The sequence below is a fragment of the Amblyomma americanum genome, chromosome 5, assembly GCF_052857255.1.
Source record: "Amblyomma americanum isolate KBUSLIRL-KWMA chromosome 5, ASM5285725v1, whole genome shotgun sequence".
Classification (NCBI taxonomy): domain Eukaryota; kingdom Metazoa; phylum Arthropoda; class Arachnida; order Ixodida; family Ixodidae; genus Amblyomma; species Amblyomma americanum.
The window spans coordinates 382,933-402,281 of record NC_135501.1 but is presented as its reverse complement, the minus strand read 5'-3'; positions in this window follow the sequence as shown (position 1 = coordinate 402,281).

Below are 19,349 nucleotides of genomic sequence, written 5' to 3'. Positions count from 1 at the left end.
GAGCATTTTGACACTGAACCACGTCAAGTGCGAGTACAGAGGTTCCGTGACGCCGGACAGATGGTAGGGGAGGACGTGCGAACGTTTGCGTCGCGGCTTCAGCGCTTAGCGCGCGATACGTTAAGCAGGGAGGAGGAAGGAGACCAGCTAAGGAAGAAATACGCGGAGGATCTACTTAAAGAGGAAATGACCGCTTTTTTCGTGGCTGGTCTGCAAGACCCCGTGCGCTGGTTCGTGCTCTCGCGCAAGCCGAGCAATTTCGACCAAGCCGTGGAGGCCGCATTGGATGAGGAACAAAATGAGGCGTTAACGACAGCCGCAGCGAGAGTACGCGTCATAGAGAGAGCGGTGCTCAACCCTGAGGTTGCTCTCTTGACAGAGCGGTTAGATCGCTTAGAACAGCTGCTATCTCAGCAGGTGGAACGCCAGGTTGAAGCGCGCGCTCAACAGCTCCCATTCGCTGGAAACCGGAGACCGCCACAAAGCTACAGGCGCGGTATGCGAGATTTTGAAGAAATCGTATGCTTCGCTTGCCAGGGTCGCGGACACATCGCCAGGTTCTGCCAAAACGTGCGCCGTGGGGAGCCACAAAGAGAAGCAGGCGAGACACGCCCTGAGCAAGCCTACAGCGGGGCTCCAGATACCGAGATAAAAAACTAGTTAGTCCTCCCCAGCCTGAGGAGCGTGGGGAGGGAGCAGTGGATGATGAGGTGGTGGTAGTTTGTGTGGCCGACGAGGCATGCCCTGTTGTGCGTTGCAAGTTAAATGGTTGTTGCATGGAATTGTTGATAGATACGGGGTCAAAGGTGACATTGCTTAAGGAGAGCAGTTTTAACACGCTTCGAAGGAAGGGGGACCGCGAGGTGTTGGAAGCGTCTGGTGGTATGGCAACCAAATTTGTAGGCATAACGGGGGATCCTCTTGGCATAAGTGGACTCTACCGGTTACACTTCTCTCTCGGCGGAATTGCATTGGAGCACCCCTGCTACGTATGCCCGGACACGGTGTCTCTGCCAAACGGAGTGTCAGGTATATTAGGGCAGGATTTTTTGAGAAAAGGGAAGGTAGTAGTCTCATTCTCTGAGGAAGAGGTTAATGCGGGCGGATCAAAAGTTCCTTTTTTGAACAGGAGAGGGGCTGAGATTCGCATTACCGATATTGACACCCGTCAAACAGTGGGATCATTGGAGAAGGTATATTCGCGGGTTGCCGTCAGGCTGGTCGATGAGGCGGTCGTCCTTCCTTGGTCGGAGCACATTTTGTACGCGTTTGTGCCTTCAGATGTAGAGAGCGGCGCCGTGGGAGTGCTTGAGCCGGTCGACTCTCTCAGCAATGGCCTGAAGGCAGCCGCGTGCCTCGTGACAGTTAATGACGCCCACAGAGTGCCCCTACGGGTGGTTAACTGTAGCCAGCAGCCACAGAGCCTTCCCAAGAACAAAACATTGGCTTTCTTCACCTCTGCGATAGAGAAACGTGAGCCCACCGATACGGTACTCGCAACTGTAGAGCATGCTAGTCCTTCGGCTGCTCCAAAGGTGTCGTTCGATCTTTCTCACGTAAAATCCAGGGAGAGGGAGGCTCTGGCTGGTTTGCTGAACGACTACTCGGAGGTATTCGCCGCGTCCAACCTGGATTTGGGCTGCTGTGGCGTTATAAAGCACAGGATAGAAACCGGCACTTCATCGCCCGTTTACCAGCGTGCGTACAGGATTCCTTACTCCCAACGTGAGGAGATGGAGCGGCAGGTACAGGACCTGATTGATCGCGGCATTGTCGAACCCTCAAAGTCACCCTGGGGAGCACCAGCACTATTGGTGGAAAAGCCAGATGGCTCGTATCGATTGGTAGTGGACTACCGCAAACTAAATGCCGTAACTCGCATCGATCCATACCCCATCCCCAATATACAGGAGACGCTTTCTCAGCTGGGCTCTGCCAAGTACTTCACGGTAGTGGACATGGCGGCGGGATTCTGGCAGATAGCAATGGATCCGGCAGATGCCGAGAAAACGGCATTCAACACGCCCTCAGGGCACTATGAATGGAAAAGAATGCCGATGGGTCTGGCCAACAGCTCTGCTGTCTGGCAGAGAACCGCTGATGTTATCCTGGCAGGTCTTCTGGGGAGGCTGTGCTTCGTGTATATGGATGACATTATCATATACAGTGACAGTTTTGATAACCATTTGCGCGATATTGAGCAGGTTTTGGTGCGACTAAGAGCAGCGGGTCTCAAGCTGAAGCCCTCTAAGTGCCAATTCCTCAAAAACGAGGTGAAATACCTCGGGCACGTTGTTTCAGCTGACGGCGTGCGACCGGACCCTGAGAAACTAAGGTGTGTCTCGGATTTTCCATCCCCGACTAGCGTCCGCCAGGTCCGGCAGTTTCTCGGCCTGATCGGTTACTACCGAAGGCACATAGAGGAGTTCGCCAAGCTCGCTAAGCCGCTCACCGCCTTAACAGCCAAAAATGTCGCCTTTCGCTGGGACGAAAACGCGGAGGATGCTTTTGGGGCCCTGAAAAGGAAGCTAATGAGTGCACCGCTGTTGCGCCACCCGGATTTTAATTTGCCCTTCGTTATGGCCACAGATGCGTCAAAGTTCGCAGTTGGTGCCGTGCTATCTCAGGTTATCGAGGGCAAAGAACATCCCGTTGCTTTTGCTAGCCGACAGCTGAGCCCCACAGAGCAAAAGTACGGAGCTACGGAAAGGGAGTGCCTCGCCGTTGTCTGGGCAGTAAAGCACTTCAGATGCTACCTTTACGGCCGCAAATTCAAGCTAGTCACAGACTGCCATCCTCTGATATGGGTGATGAGTGTCAGAGACCCTAGCTCGCGAATCGCTAGATGGAATCTACACCTGCATTAATACTGCTTTGAAGTTGAGCACAAGTCAGGAAAGACACATCTGAATGCTGATGCACTCAGCCGCACAGCTGCCGTGGCAGCTATAGATGAGTTTGTCCCCGTAGTCGACCCCGCCGAATTACGCACAGAGCAGTGCAAAGATCCTGACCTGAAGCGAATAATCGAAAGCTTAGAGGGCGCACCGTCTCACCCCGAACAGCTAGGTTATTTCATTGGCAAAGACGGCACCCTGTGTCGGCGCACGAGGCCAACCAGGAAAGGGAGACCAGAGAAAACCGCTTGGGAGAGAGTCGTCATACCTCGGTCGTGGACAGAAAGGGTTCTTCGCGCGTTTCACGATGCGCCATGCGCCGGTCATTTTGGCGTAGCGAAGACACGCAGGCGTGTGGAGCGTTTGTACTTTTGGAGTGGCATGCGACAGGATGTTAGAGACTACTGTGCGAAGTGTCATTCCTGTCTCGAAAGAAAAACACCCAAGGGACGAAGACCAGCTCCAATTCAGCCGTTCCCTGAGGTTTCGGCTCCCTTCGAGCGGACAGGTATGGACATAATGGGCCGGCCCCTTGCCCACGACCACTTCCGGAAACAAGTACATTTTAGTATTTGTCGATCACCTTTCAAAATACGCGGAAGCGGTAGCACTCCCAGATCAGAAGGCAGACACGGTTGCAAGAGCATTTGTCGAACAGATCGTGCTCCGACATGGACCCCCGAGGCAACTCTTGACAGATCGGGGAACGAACTTCGTGTCGCAGCTAATGAGGAGAGTTTGCGAGCTGCTTAAGATCGCTAAGAAGCAGACAACACCGTACCATCCGGCTTGCAACGGCGCGGTGGAGCGACTGAACCAAATCGTGGCCGGGTTCCTGTCGCATTTTGTTTCGCGCGACCAGCGGGACTGGGACTTGTGGCTCCCGTATGCAATGTTTGCCTACAATTCCGCAGCACACGAGAGCACGGGCGAATCGCCATTCTTTCTTCTCTACGGCCGAGACCCGGACCAGCCTAGTGAAGTGCCAGAGGGCCCCCGTCGTGTCCCATACGCTTCACTGGACGACTATAAGGTTGAGCTAGAATCGCGCTTGCAAGTGGCGAGGGACATCGCAAAGGAGTCCTTAAAGAAAGCGGCGAAGCGCAGGAAGGAGGTGCACGATCGCAGTGCTAGAGACGCGCCGTTTGATGTGGGGGACAGCGTGTACATTGAAAACTGCCAAAGGCAGATTGGGCTAGCTCGTAAGTTCCAGACGAAGTGGAGAGGACCGTGCGAGGTTGTCGAGAAGCTTTCTCCGGTAAACTTCAGAGTCCGAGACGTGAACCGGCGTTTGATAAGGATACACGCAAATTGACTCAAGTCGGCACCGGTTCAGTATTCACGAAATGAGGAAAGGGAAAGCGCGGATTTTGATGGGGACAAAAGTGAAGCGGAGCGCGCAGATAGTTCGCAAGAAACGCCCTCTCCTGCATTTGTTCGGCAGGCGCCCGAGGTGACGGCCGGAATGCCACCGGATTTACTTCATGCATTGCTAGAAGAAGAAGCGCGCGAGGTTGCCGCGCAGATAACGCCAGGAGAGGCTCCTGCCACGAGCCCTCGCGAGTCCCAAAGCAGACAAAGGGGCACAGACTTACTTAGTATGACTCATGAAGGCCGATATCCGCTGCGAAATCGGAAAGCTAAGTCGGACTAATGGCGTAAACAGAGCGGAGTTGTGAACTGGTTAGAATTGTGTAATGCCGCAGCTCGTAACATTGCTATGTGCTTATGTGTTAAGTTATCGGAGTTGGTAGTTAAACCTTTCTGTCATTAAGTAACACCTTCACAGGAGAGCATGCGGAGTGCATGCAGAACCTGCCCTACTTCCTTTCGTTATCTATATTTTTGTCTGTGCCGTGATCGTGCTAGAAGTGGGAGCTCCTTTGTAACTGTGGTAAATTTATTTCGTCCAGTTTGGACTAGAAAGGAGAGGCTTGGGTGCTGAGTTTCATGTTTATCTGTAAAAGAAGATCAGTGCTGCCCCTGGAGACGCCAGTTATGACAGCGGAGGCATATGGTGTTGTGCAGTGGTGTTGAGTGCAGCGAAAAAGTGTTTTGTCGGACGCACTGTGCGAGGCGATTCAGAAAGACAAGGGGAGCTGCGTGTACTCAAATGTTCGGAGAACATTCTTCTGGAGGGTGAGCGAGTGTGACATTCCTTGTGTGCTACGAGGTACATTCCTTGTGTGTGCTACGAGGAAAATTCCTTGTGTGTGCTACGAGGTACATTCCTTGTGTGTGCTACGAGGTTCCACGTTCGACGGCGCGGCGTAGACGGAGACCCAGATGACAGGCATCATCAATTACCCAGCCATGCTCGTTGAGAGTGACAACCAGAACGAAGGGGTTTAAGCCCAACCGGACCCAACCGGACCCGCCGCCGCCGCCGCGGGGAAACAGGCTTTATCCTCCCCAATTGGCGTGGCGGTTCCGGTGGCGGCCCTCCCGGGCACATTCCAGGACAAGGGAACTGTCAGCGATCCAGAGCGCGCCTTACCTTGAGGAGCGAGTGTCAGTTGATGGATGAAGAATGGAAGCCGGTGACCCGCGGGAACTGTCAGCGGGCCAGAGCGCGCCGTACCACAGCCGACGCTATGCGCTACCGCGAAGACAACATTCTTTCCCTCGGACTCAACACGTGAGGGGGGCGAGACAATAAGTGCGGTGGTATGTTTGTGCGCCCAAGTGAAAGCCCTAGCCCCCCTTCCTTCCCCTCCGGCGTGGGCGTCCTCACCCTAGGGAGTGTGGAGAAGAGGATATAAAAATCGAGAAGCAGTACGGAACAAGGACGCTCAGGACGACATCGTTCGCCAAGAGGGCCTTCAGCGCCGAAACCCGACGGCGTGCAGCTACCACCAGCAACCGCTCGAGCCCAACTCCGGAGCCACTCCATCGCCCCCATGAAGTCGTCGGCACGTAAGCTCGGACGCCCCAGCCTCTGAATCTTAATCATGTATATTTATTGAATATATCTGTTTGTTTAAACTGAGCCATACGGCGTCTCTTTGCCTCTCCGTCCCGTGTGGACCTGCGCATTATGGGGGTCATCACACTTATTGTGGGGCGAGTTTTAGCATCACGCAACTGATGGCGGTGCAACGAAGAGAGCACAAAAAAAAACACCATCACCTTCTCTCCACCCTGAAGGAACCTGTCCGCTGCTCGAACAAAAGGAGATAAAATTTGCATGGGAGGTTGAAGTGATATCCGCGACGAGCAAAAAATCTTGAGCATAATAGAGACACGAACATGCAATCGGGCCCACTGTACGGGACAGTTACATCAAATAAACGTCCTGTGGGGCGAGCTTTTTGCATCACGCCACTGATGGCGGTGCAACGAAGAGAGCGCAAGAAAAACACAACACATTCTCTCCAACCTGAAGGAACGAGTCTCCTGCTCAAACAAAAGGAGAATAAATATGCGTGAGACGTTGAAGCGAAATCAGCGATGAGCAAATAAACTTGAGCAAAAAAGAGACACGAACACAAAATCGGGCCCACTGTACAGGCAGTTACACCAGACAAACGTCCTGTGGGCGAGCTTTTTGCATCACGCAACTGATGGCGATGCAACGAAGCGAGCACAACAAAAACATAACACGTTTTCTCCACCCTGAAGGAACCTGTCCGCTGCACGAACAAAAGGAGATAAAATTTTCAAGGGAGGTTGAAGCGATATCAGCGACGAGCAAAAAATCTTGAGCATAATAGAGACACGAACATGCAATCGGGCCCACTGTACGGGACAGTTACATCAAATAAACGTCCTGTGGGGCGAACGTTTTGCATCACACCACTGATGGCGGTGCAACGAAGAGAGCACAAGAAAAACACAACACATTCTCTCCACCCTGAAGGAACCAGTCTCCTGCTCACACAAAAGGAGGTTAAATATGCATGAGAGGTTGAAGCGAAATCAGCGATGAGCAAATAAACTTGAGCAAAAAAGAGACACGAACACACAATCGGGCCCACTGTACAGGACAGTTACACCAGACAAACGACCTGTGGGGCAAGCTTTTTGCATCACGCAACTGATGGCGGTGCAACGAAGAGAGCACAAGAAAAACAAATAATTCTCTCCGTCCTGAAGGAACCAGTCTTCTGCTCAAACAAAAGGAGATAAAATTTGCATGGGAGGTTGAAGCGATATCAGCGATGAGCAAATAAACTTTAGCATATAAGAGACACGAACGGGCCCACTGTACATGACAGTTACATCAAATAAACGTCCTGTCGGGCGAGCTTTTTGCATCACGAAACTGATGGTGGTGCAATGAAGCGAGCAGAAGAAAAACACAACACATTCTCTCCACCCTGAAGGAACCAGTCTCCTGCTCAAACAAAAGCAGATTAAATATGCATGAGAGGTTGAAGCGATATCACAATGAGCAAATAAACTTTAGCATAAAAGAGACACGAACGGGCCCACTGTACATGACAGTTACATCAGATAAACGTCCTGTGGGGCGAGCTTTTTGCATCACGCAACTGATGGCGGTACAACGAAGAGAGCACAAGAAAAAACAACAAATTCTCTCCACCCTGAAGGAACCAGTCTCCTGCTCAAACAAAAGGAGATTAAATTTGCATTGGATGTCGAAGCGATATCAGCGATGCGCAAATAAACTTGAGCATAAAAGAGACGCGAACAGACAATCGGGTCCACAGTACAGGACAGTTACATCAAATAAACGTCCTGTGGAGCGAGTTTTTGCGTCACGCAACTGATGGCAATGCAACGAAGAGAGCACAAGAAAAACACAACACATTCTCTCCACACTGACGGAACCAGTATCCAGCTCAAACAAAAGCATATTAAATTTGCATGGGAGGTTGAAGCGATATTAGCGATGAGCAAATAAACTCGAACAAAAAAGATACACGAACACACAACCGGGCCCACTGTACAGGACATTTACATAATATAAACGTACCGTGGGGCGAGCTTTTTGCATCAAGCAACTGATGGCGGTGCAACGGAGAGAGCACTAGAAAAACAAAACATTCTCTCCACCCTGCAGGAACCAGTCTCCTGCTCAAACAAAAGGAGATTAAATATGCATGAGACGTTGAAGCGAAATCAGCGATGAGCAAATAAACTTGAGCATAAAAGAGACACGAACATAAAATCGGGCCACTGTACAGGACAGTTGCATCAGATAAACTTACTGTGGGGCGAGTGTTTTGCATCACGCAACTGATGGCGGTGCAACGAAGAGAGCACAATAAACGCAACACGTTCTCTCCACCCTGAAGGAACCAGTCTCCTGCTCAAGCAAAATTAGATTAAATTTGCATGGGAGGTCGAAGCGATATCAGCAATGAGCAAACAAACTTTAGCATAAAAGAGACACGAACGGGCCCACTGTACAGGACAGTTACATAAAATAAACGTCCTGTTGGGCGAGCTTTTTGCATCACGCAACTGATGGCGGTGCAATGAAGCGAGCAGAACAAAAACATAACACATTCTCTCCACCCTGCAGGAACCAGTCTCCTGCTCAAACAAAAGGAGATTAAATATGCATGAGACGTTGAAGCGAAATCAGCGATGAGCAAATAAACTTGAGCATAAAAGAGACACGAACATAAAATCGGGCCACTGTACAGGACAGTTGCATCAGATAGACTTACTGTGGGGCGAGTTTTTTGCATCACGCAACTGATGGCTGTGCAACGAAGAGAACACAAGAAAAACAACACCTTCTCTTCACCCTGAAGGAACCTGTCCGCTGCTCGAACAAAAGGAGATAAAATTTGCATGGGAGGTTGAAGCGATATTTAGCGACAAGCAAAAAATCTTGAGCATAAGAGACACGAACATGCAATCGGGACCACTGTACGGGACAGTTACATCAAATAAACGTCATGTGCGGCCAGATTTTTGCATCACGCCACTGATGGCGGTGCAACGAAGAGAGCACAAGTAAAACACAACACATTCTCTCCACCCTGGAGGAACCAGTCCCTTGCTCAAACAAAAAGAGATTAAATTTGCATGGGAGGTTGAAGCGATATCAGCGATGAGCAAATAAACTTGAGCATAAAAGAGACACGAACACACAATCGGGCCCACTGTACAGGACAGTTACACCAGACAAACGTCCTGTGGGGCAAGCTTTTTGCATCACGCAACTGATGGCGGTGCAACGAAGAGAGCACAATAAAAACACAACACATTCTCTCCACCCTGAAGGAACCAGTCTCCTGCTCAAACAAAATTAGATTAAATTTGCATGGGAGGTTGAAAAGATATCAGCGATGAGTAAACAAACTTAAGCTTAAAAGAGACACAAACGGGCCCACTCTACATGACAGTTACATCAGATTAACGTCCTGTGGGGCGAGCTTTTTGCATCACGCAACTGATGGTGGTGCAATGAAGCGAGCAGAAGAAAAACACAACACATTCTCTCCACCCTGAAGGAACCAGTCTCCTGCTCAAACAAAAGGAGATTAAATTTGCATTGGAGGTCGAAGCGATATCAGCGATGACCAAATAAACTTGAGCATAAAAGATACACGGACATACAATCGGGCCCACTGCACAGAACAGTTATTTGAGATAAACGTCGTGTGGGGGCGAGCTTTCTGCATCACGCATCTCATAGCGGTGCAACGAAGAGAGCTCAAGTAAAACACAATACATTCTCTCCACCCTGAAGGAACCAGTCTCCTGCTCAAACAAAAGGAGATAAATATGCATTGGTGGTTGAAGCGATATCAGCGATGAGCAAATAAACTCGAACAAAAAAGAGACACGAACACAAAATCGGGCCCACTGTACAGGACAGTTACATCAGATAAACGTACTGTAGAGCGAGCTTTTTGCATCAAGCAACTCATGGCGGTGCAACCGAGAGAGCACAAGATAAACGACACATTTTCTCTACCCTGAAGGTACCAGTCTTCTGCTCAAACAAAAGGAGATTAAATTTGCATGGGAGGTTGAAGCGATATCAGAGATGAGCAAATAAACCCGAACAAAAAAGAGACACGAACACACAATCGGGCCCACTGTACAGGACAGTTACTTCAGATAAACGTACTGTGGGGCGAGCTTTTTGCATCACGCAACTGATGGCGGTGCAACAAAGAGAGCACAAGAAAAACAACACATTTTCTCCAGCCTGAAGGAACCAGTCTTCTGCTCAAACAAAAGGAGATTAAATTTGCATGAAAGGTTGAAGCGATATCAGCGATGCGCAAATAAACTTGAGCATAAAAGAGACGCGAACATACAATTGTGTCCACAGTACAGGACTGTTACATCCAATAAACGTCCTGTGGAGCGAGCTTTTTGCATCACGCAACTGATGGCAGTGCAACGAAGAGAGCACAAGAAAAACACAACACATTCTCTCCACCCTGAAGGAACCTTTCTACTGCTCGAACAAAAGGAGATTAAATATGCATGAGAGGTTGAAGCGATATCAGCGATGAGCAAATAAACTTTAGCATAAAAGAGACACGAACGGGCCCCCTGTACAGGACAGTTACATAAGATAAACGTCCTGTGGGGCGAGCTCCTTGCATCACGCAACTGATGGCGGTACAATGAAGCGAGCAGAAGAAAAACATAACACATTCTCTCCACCCTGAAGAAACCATTCTCCTGCTCAAACAAAAGGAGATTAAATATGCATGAGAGGTTGAAGCGAAATCAGCGATGAGCAAATAAACTTGAGCAAAAAAGAGACACGAAAACACAATCGGGCCCGCTGTACAGGACAGTTACATCAGATAAACTTGCTGTTGGGCGAGCTTTAGCATCACGCAACTGATGGCGGTGCAACGAAGAGAGCACAAGAAAAACAACACCTTCTCTTCACCCTGAAGGAACCTGTCCGCTGCTCGAACAAAAGGAGATAAAATTTGCATGGGAGGTTGAAGCGATATTAGCGACAAGCAAAAAATCTTGAGGATAAGAGACACGAACATGCAATCGGGACCACTGTACGGGATAGTTACATCAAATAAACGTCCTGTGCGGCCAGATTTTTGCATCACGCCACTGATGGCGGTGCAACGAAGAGAGCACAAGAAAAACACAACACATTCTCTCCACCCTGGAGGAACCAGTCCCTTGCTCAAACAAAAAGAGATTAAATTTGCATGGGACGTTGAAGCGATATCAGCGATGAGCAAATAAACTTGAGCATAAAAGAGACACGAACACACAATCGGGCCCATTGTACAGGACAGTTACACCAGACAAACGTCCTGTGGGGCAAGCTTTTTGCATCACGCAACTGATGGCGGTGCAACGAAGAGAGCACAAGAAAAACACAACACATTCTCTCCACCCTGGAGGAACCAGTCCCTTGCTCAAACAAAAAGAGATTAAATTTGCATGGGAGGTTGAAGCGATATCAGCGATGAGCAAATAAACTTGAGCATAAAAGAGACACGAACACACAATCGGGCCCATTGTACAGGACAGTTACACCAGACAAACGTCCTGTGGGGCAAGCTTTTTGCATCACGCAACTGATGGCGGTGCAACGAAGAGAGCACAAGAAAAACACAACACATTCTCTCCACCCTGAAGGAACCAGTCTCCTGCTCAAACAAAATTAGATTAAATTTGCATGGGAGGTTGAAAAGATATCAGCGATGAGCAAACAAACTTAAGCATAAAAGAGACACAAACGGGCCCACTCTACATGACAGTTACATCAGATTAACGTCCTGTGGGGCGAGCTTTTTGCATCACGCAACTGATGGTGGTGCAATGAAGCGAGCAGAAGAAAAACACAACACATTCTCTCCACCCTGAAGGAACCAGTCTCCTGCTCAAACAAAAGGAGATTAAATTTGCATGGGGGGTTGAAGCGATATCAGCGATGAGCAAATAAACTTTAGCATAAAAGAGACACAAACGGGCCCACTGTACATGAGAGTTACATCAGATAAACGTCCTGTGGGGCGAGCTTTTTGCATCACCAACTGATGGTGGTGCAATGAAGCGAGCAGAAGAAAAACACAACACATTCTTTCCACCCTGAAGGAACCAGTCTCCTGCTCAAACAAAAGGAGATTAAATTTGCATTGGAGGTCGAAGCGATATCAGCGATGACCAAATAAACTTGAGCATAAAAGATACACGGACATACAATCGGGCCCACTGCACAGAACAGTTATTTGAGATAAACGTCCTGTGGGGCGAGCTTTCTGCATCACGCATCTGATAGCGGTGCAACGAAGAGAGCTCAAGTAAAACACAATACATTCTCTCCACCCTGAAGGAACCAGTCTCCTGCTCAAACAAAAGATTAAATTTGCATTGGTGGTTGAAGCGATATCAGCGATGAGCAATTAAACTCGAACAAAAAAGAGACACGAACACAAAATCGGGCCCACTGTACAGGACAGTTACATCAGATAAACGTACTGTGGAGCGAGCTTTTTGCATCAAGCAACTGATGGCGGTGCAACCGAGAGAGCACAAGATAAACGACACATTTTCTCTACCCTGAAGGAACCAGTCTTCTGCTCAAACAAAAGGAGATTAAATTTGCATGGGAGGTTGAAGCGATATCAGCGATGAGCAAACAAACTCAAGCATAAATGAGACACAAACGGCCCACTGTAAAACACAGTTACATCAGATAAACGTCCTGTGGGGCGAGCTTTTTGCATCACGCAACTGATGGCGGTGCAGTGAAGTGAGCAGAAGAAAAACACAACACATTCTCTTCACCCTGAAGGAACCAGTCTCCTGCTCAAACAAAAGGAGATTAAATTTGCATGGGAGGTTGAAGCGATATCAGCGATGAGCAAATAAACTTGAGCATAAAAGAGACACGAACATACAATCGGGCCCAGTGTACAGGACAGTTACATCAGTTAAACGTCCTGTGGGGGCGAGCTTTTTGCATCACGCCACTGATGGCGGTGCAACGGAGAGAGCACAAGAAAAACAACACATTCTCTCCACTCTGAAGGAACCAGTCTTCTGCTCAAACAAAAGGAGAATAAATTTGCATGGGAGGATGAAGCGATATCAGCGATGAGCAAATAAACTTTAGCATAAAAGAGACACGAACGGGCCCACTGTACTGGACAGTCACATAAGATAAACGTCCTGTGGGGCGAGCTTTTTGCATCACGCAACTGATGGCTGTGCAACGAAGAGAGCACAAGAAAAAACAACACATTCTCTCCACCCTGAAGGAACCAGCCTCCTGCTCAAACAAAAGGAGATTAAATTTGCATGGGAGGTCGAAGCGATATCAGCGATGAGAAATCTACTTGAGCATAAAAGAGACACGAACATACAATCGGGCCCACTGCACAGAACAGTTACTTCAGATAAACGTCCTGTGGGGCGAACTTATTGCATCACGCAACTGATAGCGGTGCAACGAAGAGAGCTCAAGAAAAACACAACACATTCTCTCCACACTGAAGGAACCAGAATCCAGCTCAAACAAAAGCATAATAAATTTGCATGGGAGGTTGAAGCGATATCAGCGATGAGCAAATAAACTTGAGCATAAAAGAGACACGAACACACAATCGGGCCCACTGTACAGGACAGTTACACCAGACAAACGTCCTGTGGGGCAAGCTTTTTGCATCACGCAACTGATGGCGGTGCAACGAAGAGAGCACAAGAAAAACACAACACATTCTCTCCACCCTGAAGGAACCAGTCTCCTGCTCAAACAAAATTAGATTAAATTTGCATGGGAGGTTGAAGCGATATCAGCGATTAGCAAACAAACTTAAGCATAAAAGAGACACAAACGGCCCACTGTAAAAGACAGTTACATCAGATAAACGTCCTGTGGGGCGAGCTTTTTGCATCACGCAACTGATGGCGGTGCAGTGAAGTGAGCAGAAGAAAAACACAACACATTCTCTCCACCCTGAAGGAACCAGTCTCCTGCTCAAACAAAAGGAGATTAAATTTGCATGGGAGGTTGAAGCGATATCAGCGATGAGCAAATAAACTTGAGCATAAAAGAGACACGAACATACAATCGGGCCCAGTGTACAGGACAGTTACATCAGTTAAACGTCCTGTGGGGGCGAGCTTTTTGCATCACGCAACTGATGGCGGTGCAACTGAGAGAGCACAAGAAAAACAACACATTCTCTCCACTCTGAAGGAACCAGTCTTCTGCTCAAACAAAAGGAGATTAAATTTGCATGGGAGGATGAAGCGATATCAGCGATGAGCAAATAAACATTAGCATAAAAGAGACACGAACGGGCCCACTGTACAGGACAGTTACATAAGATAAACGTCCTGTGGGGCGAGCTTTTTGCATCACGCAACTGATGGCGGTGCAACGAAGAGAGCACAAGAAAAAACAACACATTCTCTCCACCCTGAAGGAACCAGCCTCCTGCTCAAACAAAAGGAGATTAAATTTGCATGGGAGGTCGAAGCGATATCAGCGATGAGAAATATACTTGAGCATAAAAGAGACACGAACATACAATCGGGCCCACTGCACAGAACAGTTACTTCAGATAAACGTCCTGTGGGACGAAATTATTACATCACGCAACTGATAGCGGTGCAACGAAGAGAGCTCAAGAAAAACACAACACATTCTCTCCACACTGAAGGAACCAGAATCCAGCTCAAACAAAAGCATAATAAATTTGCATGGGAGGTTGAAGCGATATCAGAGATGAGCAAATAAACCCGAACAAAAAAGAGACACGAACACACAATCGGGCCCACTGTACAGGACAGTTACTTCAGATAAACGTACTGTGGGGCGAGCTTTTTGCATCACGCAACTGATGGCGGTGCAACAAAGAGAGCACAAGAAAAACAACACATTTTCTCCAGCCTGAAGGAACCAGTCTTCTGCTCAAACAAAAGGAGATTAAATTTGCATGAAAGGTTGAAGCGATATCAGCGATGCGCAAATAAACTTGAGCATAAAAGAGACGCGAACATACAATTGTGTCCACAGTACAGGACTGTTACATCCAATAAACGTCCAGTGGAGCGAGCTTTTTGCATCACGCAACTGATGGCAATGCAACGAAGAGGGCACAAGAAAAACACAACACATTCTCTCCACCCTGAAGGAACCTTTTTACTGCTCGAACAAATAGATTAAATATGCATGAGAGGTTGAAGCGATATCAGCGATATGCAAATAAACTTTAGCATAAAAGATACACGAACGGGCCCACTGTACAGGACAGTACCATAAGATAAACGTCCTGTGGGGCGAGCTCTTTGCATCACGCAACTGATGGCGGTACAATGAAGCGAGCAGAAGAAAAAAATAACACATTCTCTCCACCCTGAAGGAACCATTCTCCTGCTCAAACAAAAGGAGATTAAATATGCATGAGAGGTTGAAGCGAAATCAGCGATGAGCAAATAAACTCGAACAAAAAAGAGACACGAACACACAATCGGGCCCACTGTACAGGACAGTTACTTCAGATAAACGTACTGTGGGGCGAGCTTTTTGCATCACGCAACTGATGGCGGTGCAACAAAGAGAGCACAAGAAAAACAACACATTTTCTCCAGCCTGAACGAACCAGTCTTCTGCTCAAACAAAAGGAGAATAAATTTGCATGGGAGGTTGAAGCGATATCAGCGATGCGCAAATAAACTTGAGCATAAAAGAGACGCGAACATACAATTGGGTCCACAGTACAGGACAGTTACATCAAATAAACGTCCTGTGGAGCGAGCTTTTTGCATCACGCAACTGATGGCAGTGCAACGAAGAGAGCACAAGAAAAACACAACACATTCTCTCCACCCTGAAGGAACCTTTCTACTGCTCGAACAAAAGGAGATTAAATATGCATGAGAGGTTGAAGCGATATCAGCGATGAGCAAATAAACTTTAGCATAAAAGAGACACGAACGGGCCCCCTGTACAGGACAGTTACATAAGATAAACGTCCTGTGGGGCGAGCTCCTTGCATCACGCAACTGATGGCGGTACAATGAAGCGAGCAGAAGAAAAACATAACACATTCTCTCCACCCTGAAGAAACCATTCTCCTGCTCAAACAAAAGGAGATTAAATATGCATGAGAGGTTGAAGCGAAATCAGCGATGAGCAAATAAACTTGAGCAAAAAAGAGACACGAAAACACAATCGGGCCCGCTGTACAGGACAGTTACATCAGATAAACTTGCTGTTGGGCGAGCTTTAGCATCACGCAACTGATGGCGGTGCAACGAAGAGAGCACAAGAAAAACAACACCTTCTCTTCACCCTGAAGGAACCTGTCCGCTGCTCGAACAAAAGGAGATAAAATTTGCATGGGAGGTTGAAGCGATATTAGCGACAAGCAAAAAATCTTGAGGATAAGAGACACGAACATGCAATCGGGACCACTGTACGGGATAGTTACATCAAATAAACGTCCTGTGCGGCCAGATTTTTGCATCACGCCACTGATGGCGGTGCAACGAAGAGAGCACAAGAAAAACACAACACATTCTCTCCACCCTGGAGGAACCAGTCCCTTGCTCAAACAAAAAGAGATTAAATTTGCATGGGACGTTGAAGCGATATCAGCGATGAGCAAATAAACTTGAGCATAAAAGAGACACGAACACACAATCGGGCCCATTGTACAGGACAGTTACACCAGACAAACGTCCTGTGGGGCAAGCTTTTTGCATCACGCAACTGATGGCGGTGCAACGAAGAGAGCACAAGAAAAACACAACACATTCTCTCCACCCTGGAGGAACCAGTCCCTTGCTCAAACAAAAAGAGATTAAATTTGCATGGGAGGTTGAAGCGATATCAGCGATGCGCAAATAAACTTGAGCATAAAAGAGACGCGAACATACAATTGTGTCCACAGTACAGGACTGTTACATCCAATAAACGTCCTGTGGAGCGAGCTTTTTGCATCACGCAACTGATGGCAGTGCAACGAAGAGAGCACAAGAAAAACACAACACATTCTCTCCACCCTGAAGGAACCTTTCTACTGCTCGAACAAAAGGAGATTAAATATGCATGAGAGGTTGAAGCGATATCAGCGATGAGCAAATAAACTTTAGCATAAAAGAGACACGAACGGGCCCCCTGTACAGGACAGTTACATAAGATAAACGTCCTGTGGGGCGAGCTCCTTGCATCACGCAACTGATGGCGGTACAATGAAGCGAGCAGAAGAAAAACATAACACATTCTCTCCACCCTGAAGAAACCATTCTCCTGCTCAAACAAAAGGAGATTAAATATGCATGAGAGGTTGAAGCGAAATCAGCGATGAGCAAATAAACTTGAGCAAAAAAGAGACACGAAAACACAATCGGGCCCGCTGTACAGGACAGTTACATCAGATAAACTTGCTGTTGGGCGAGCTTTAGCATCACGCAACTGATGGCGGTGCAACGAAGAGAGCACAAGAAAAACAACACCTTCTCTTCACCCTGAAGGAACCTGTCCGCTGCTCGAACAAAAGGAGATAAAATTTGCATGGGAGGTTGAAGCGATATTAGCGACAAGCAAAAAATCTTGAGGATAAGAGACACGAACATGCAATCGGGACCACTGTACGGGATAGTTACATCAAATAAACGTCCTGTGCGGCCAGATTTTTGCATCACGCCACTGATGGCGGTGCAACGAAGAGAGCACAAGAAAAACACAACACATTCTCTCCACCCTGGAGGAACCAGTCCCTTGCTCAAACAAAAAGAGATTAAATTTGCATGGGACGTTGAAGCGATATCAGCGATGAGCAAATAAACTTGAGCATAAAAGAGACACGAACACACAATCGGGCCCATTGTACAGGACAGTTACACCAGACAAACGTCCTGTGGGGCAAGCTTTTTGCATCACGCAACTGATGGCGGTGCAACGAAGAGAGCACAAGAAAAACACAACACATTCTCTCCACCCTGGAGGAACCAGTCCCTTGCTCAAACAAAAAGAGATTAAATTTGCATGGGAGGTTGAAGCGATATCAGCGATGAGCAAATAAACTTGAGCATAAAAGAGACACGAACACACAATCGGGCCCATTGTACAGGACAGTTACACCAGACAAACGTCCTGTGGGGCAAGCTTTTTGCATCACGCAACTGATGGCGGTGCAACGAAGAGAGCACAAGAAAAACACAACACATTCTCTCCACCCTGAAGGAACCAGTCTCCTGCTCAAACAAAATTAGATTAAATTTGCATGGGAGGTTGAAAAGATATCAGCGATGAGCAAACAAACTTAAGCATAAAAGAGACACAAACGGGCCCACTCTACATGACAGTTACATCAGATTAACGTCCTGTGGGGCGAGCTTTTTGCATCACGCAACTGATGGTGGTGCAATGAAGCGAGCAGAAGAAAAACACAACACATTCTCTCCACCCTGAAGGAACCAGTCTCCTGCTCAAACAAAAGGAGATTAAATTTGCATGGGGTGTTGAAGCGATATCAGCGATGAGCAAATAAACTTTAGCATAAAAGAGACACAAACGGGCCCACTGTACATGAGAGTTACATCAGATAAACGTCCTGTGGGGCGAGCTTTTTGCATCACCAACTGATGGTGGTGCAATGAAGCGAGCAGAAGAAAAACACAACACATTCTTTCCACCCTGAAGGAACCAGTCTCCTGCTCAAACAAAAGGAGATTAAATTTGCATTGGAGGTCGAAGCGATATCAGCGATGACCAAATAAACTTGAGCATAAAAGATACACGGACATACAATCGGGCCCACTGCACAGAACAGTTATTTGAGATAAACGTCCTGTGGGGCGAGCTTTCTGCATCACGCATCTGATAGCGGTGCAACGAAGAGAGCTCAAGTAAAACACAATACATTCTCTCCACCCTGAAGGAACCAGTCTCCTGCTCAAACAAAAGATTAAATTTGCATTGGTGGTTGAAGCGATATCAGCGATGAGCAATTAAACTCGAACAAAAAAGAGACACGAACACAAAATCGGGCCCACTGTACAGGACAGTTACATCAGATAAACGTACTGTGGAGCGAGCTTTTTGCATCAAGCAACTGATGGCGGTGCAACCGAGAGAGCACAAGATAAACGACACATTTTCTCTACCCTGAAGGAACCAGTCTTCTGCTCAAACAAAAGGAGATTAAATTTGCATGGGAGGTTGAAGCGATATCAGCGATGAGCAAACAAACTCAAGCATAAATGAGACACAAACGGCCCACTGTAAAACACAGTTACATCAGATAAACGTCCTGTGGGGCGAGCTTTTTGCATCACGCAACTGATGGCGGTGCAGTGAAGTGAGCAGAAGAAAAACACAACACATTCTCTTCACCCTGAAGGAACCAGTCTCCTGCTCAAACAAAAGGAGATTAAATTTGCATGGGAGGTTGAAGCGATATCAGCGATGAGCAAATAAACTTGAGCATAAAAGAGACACGAACATACAATCGGGCCCAGTGTACAGGACAGTTACATCAGTTAAACGTCCTGTGGGGGCGAGCTTTTTGCATCACG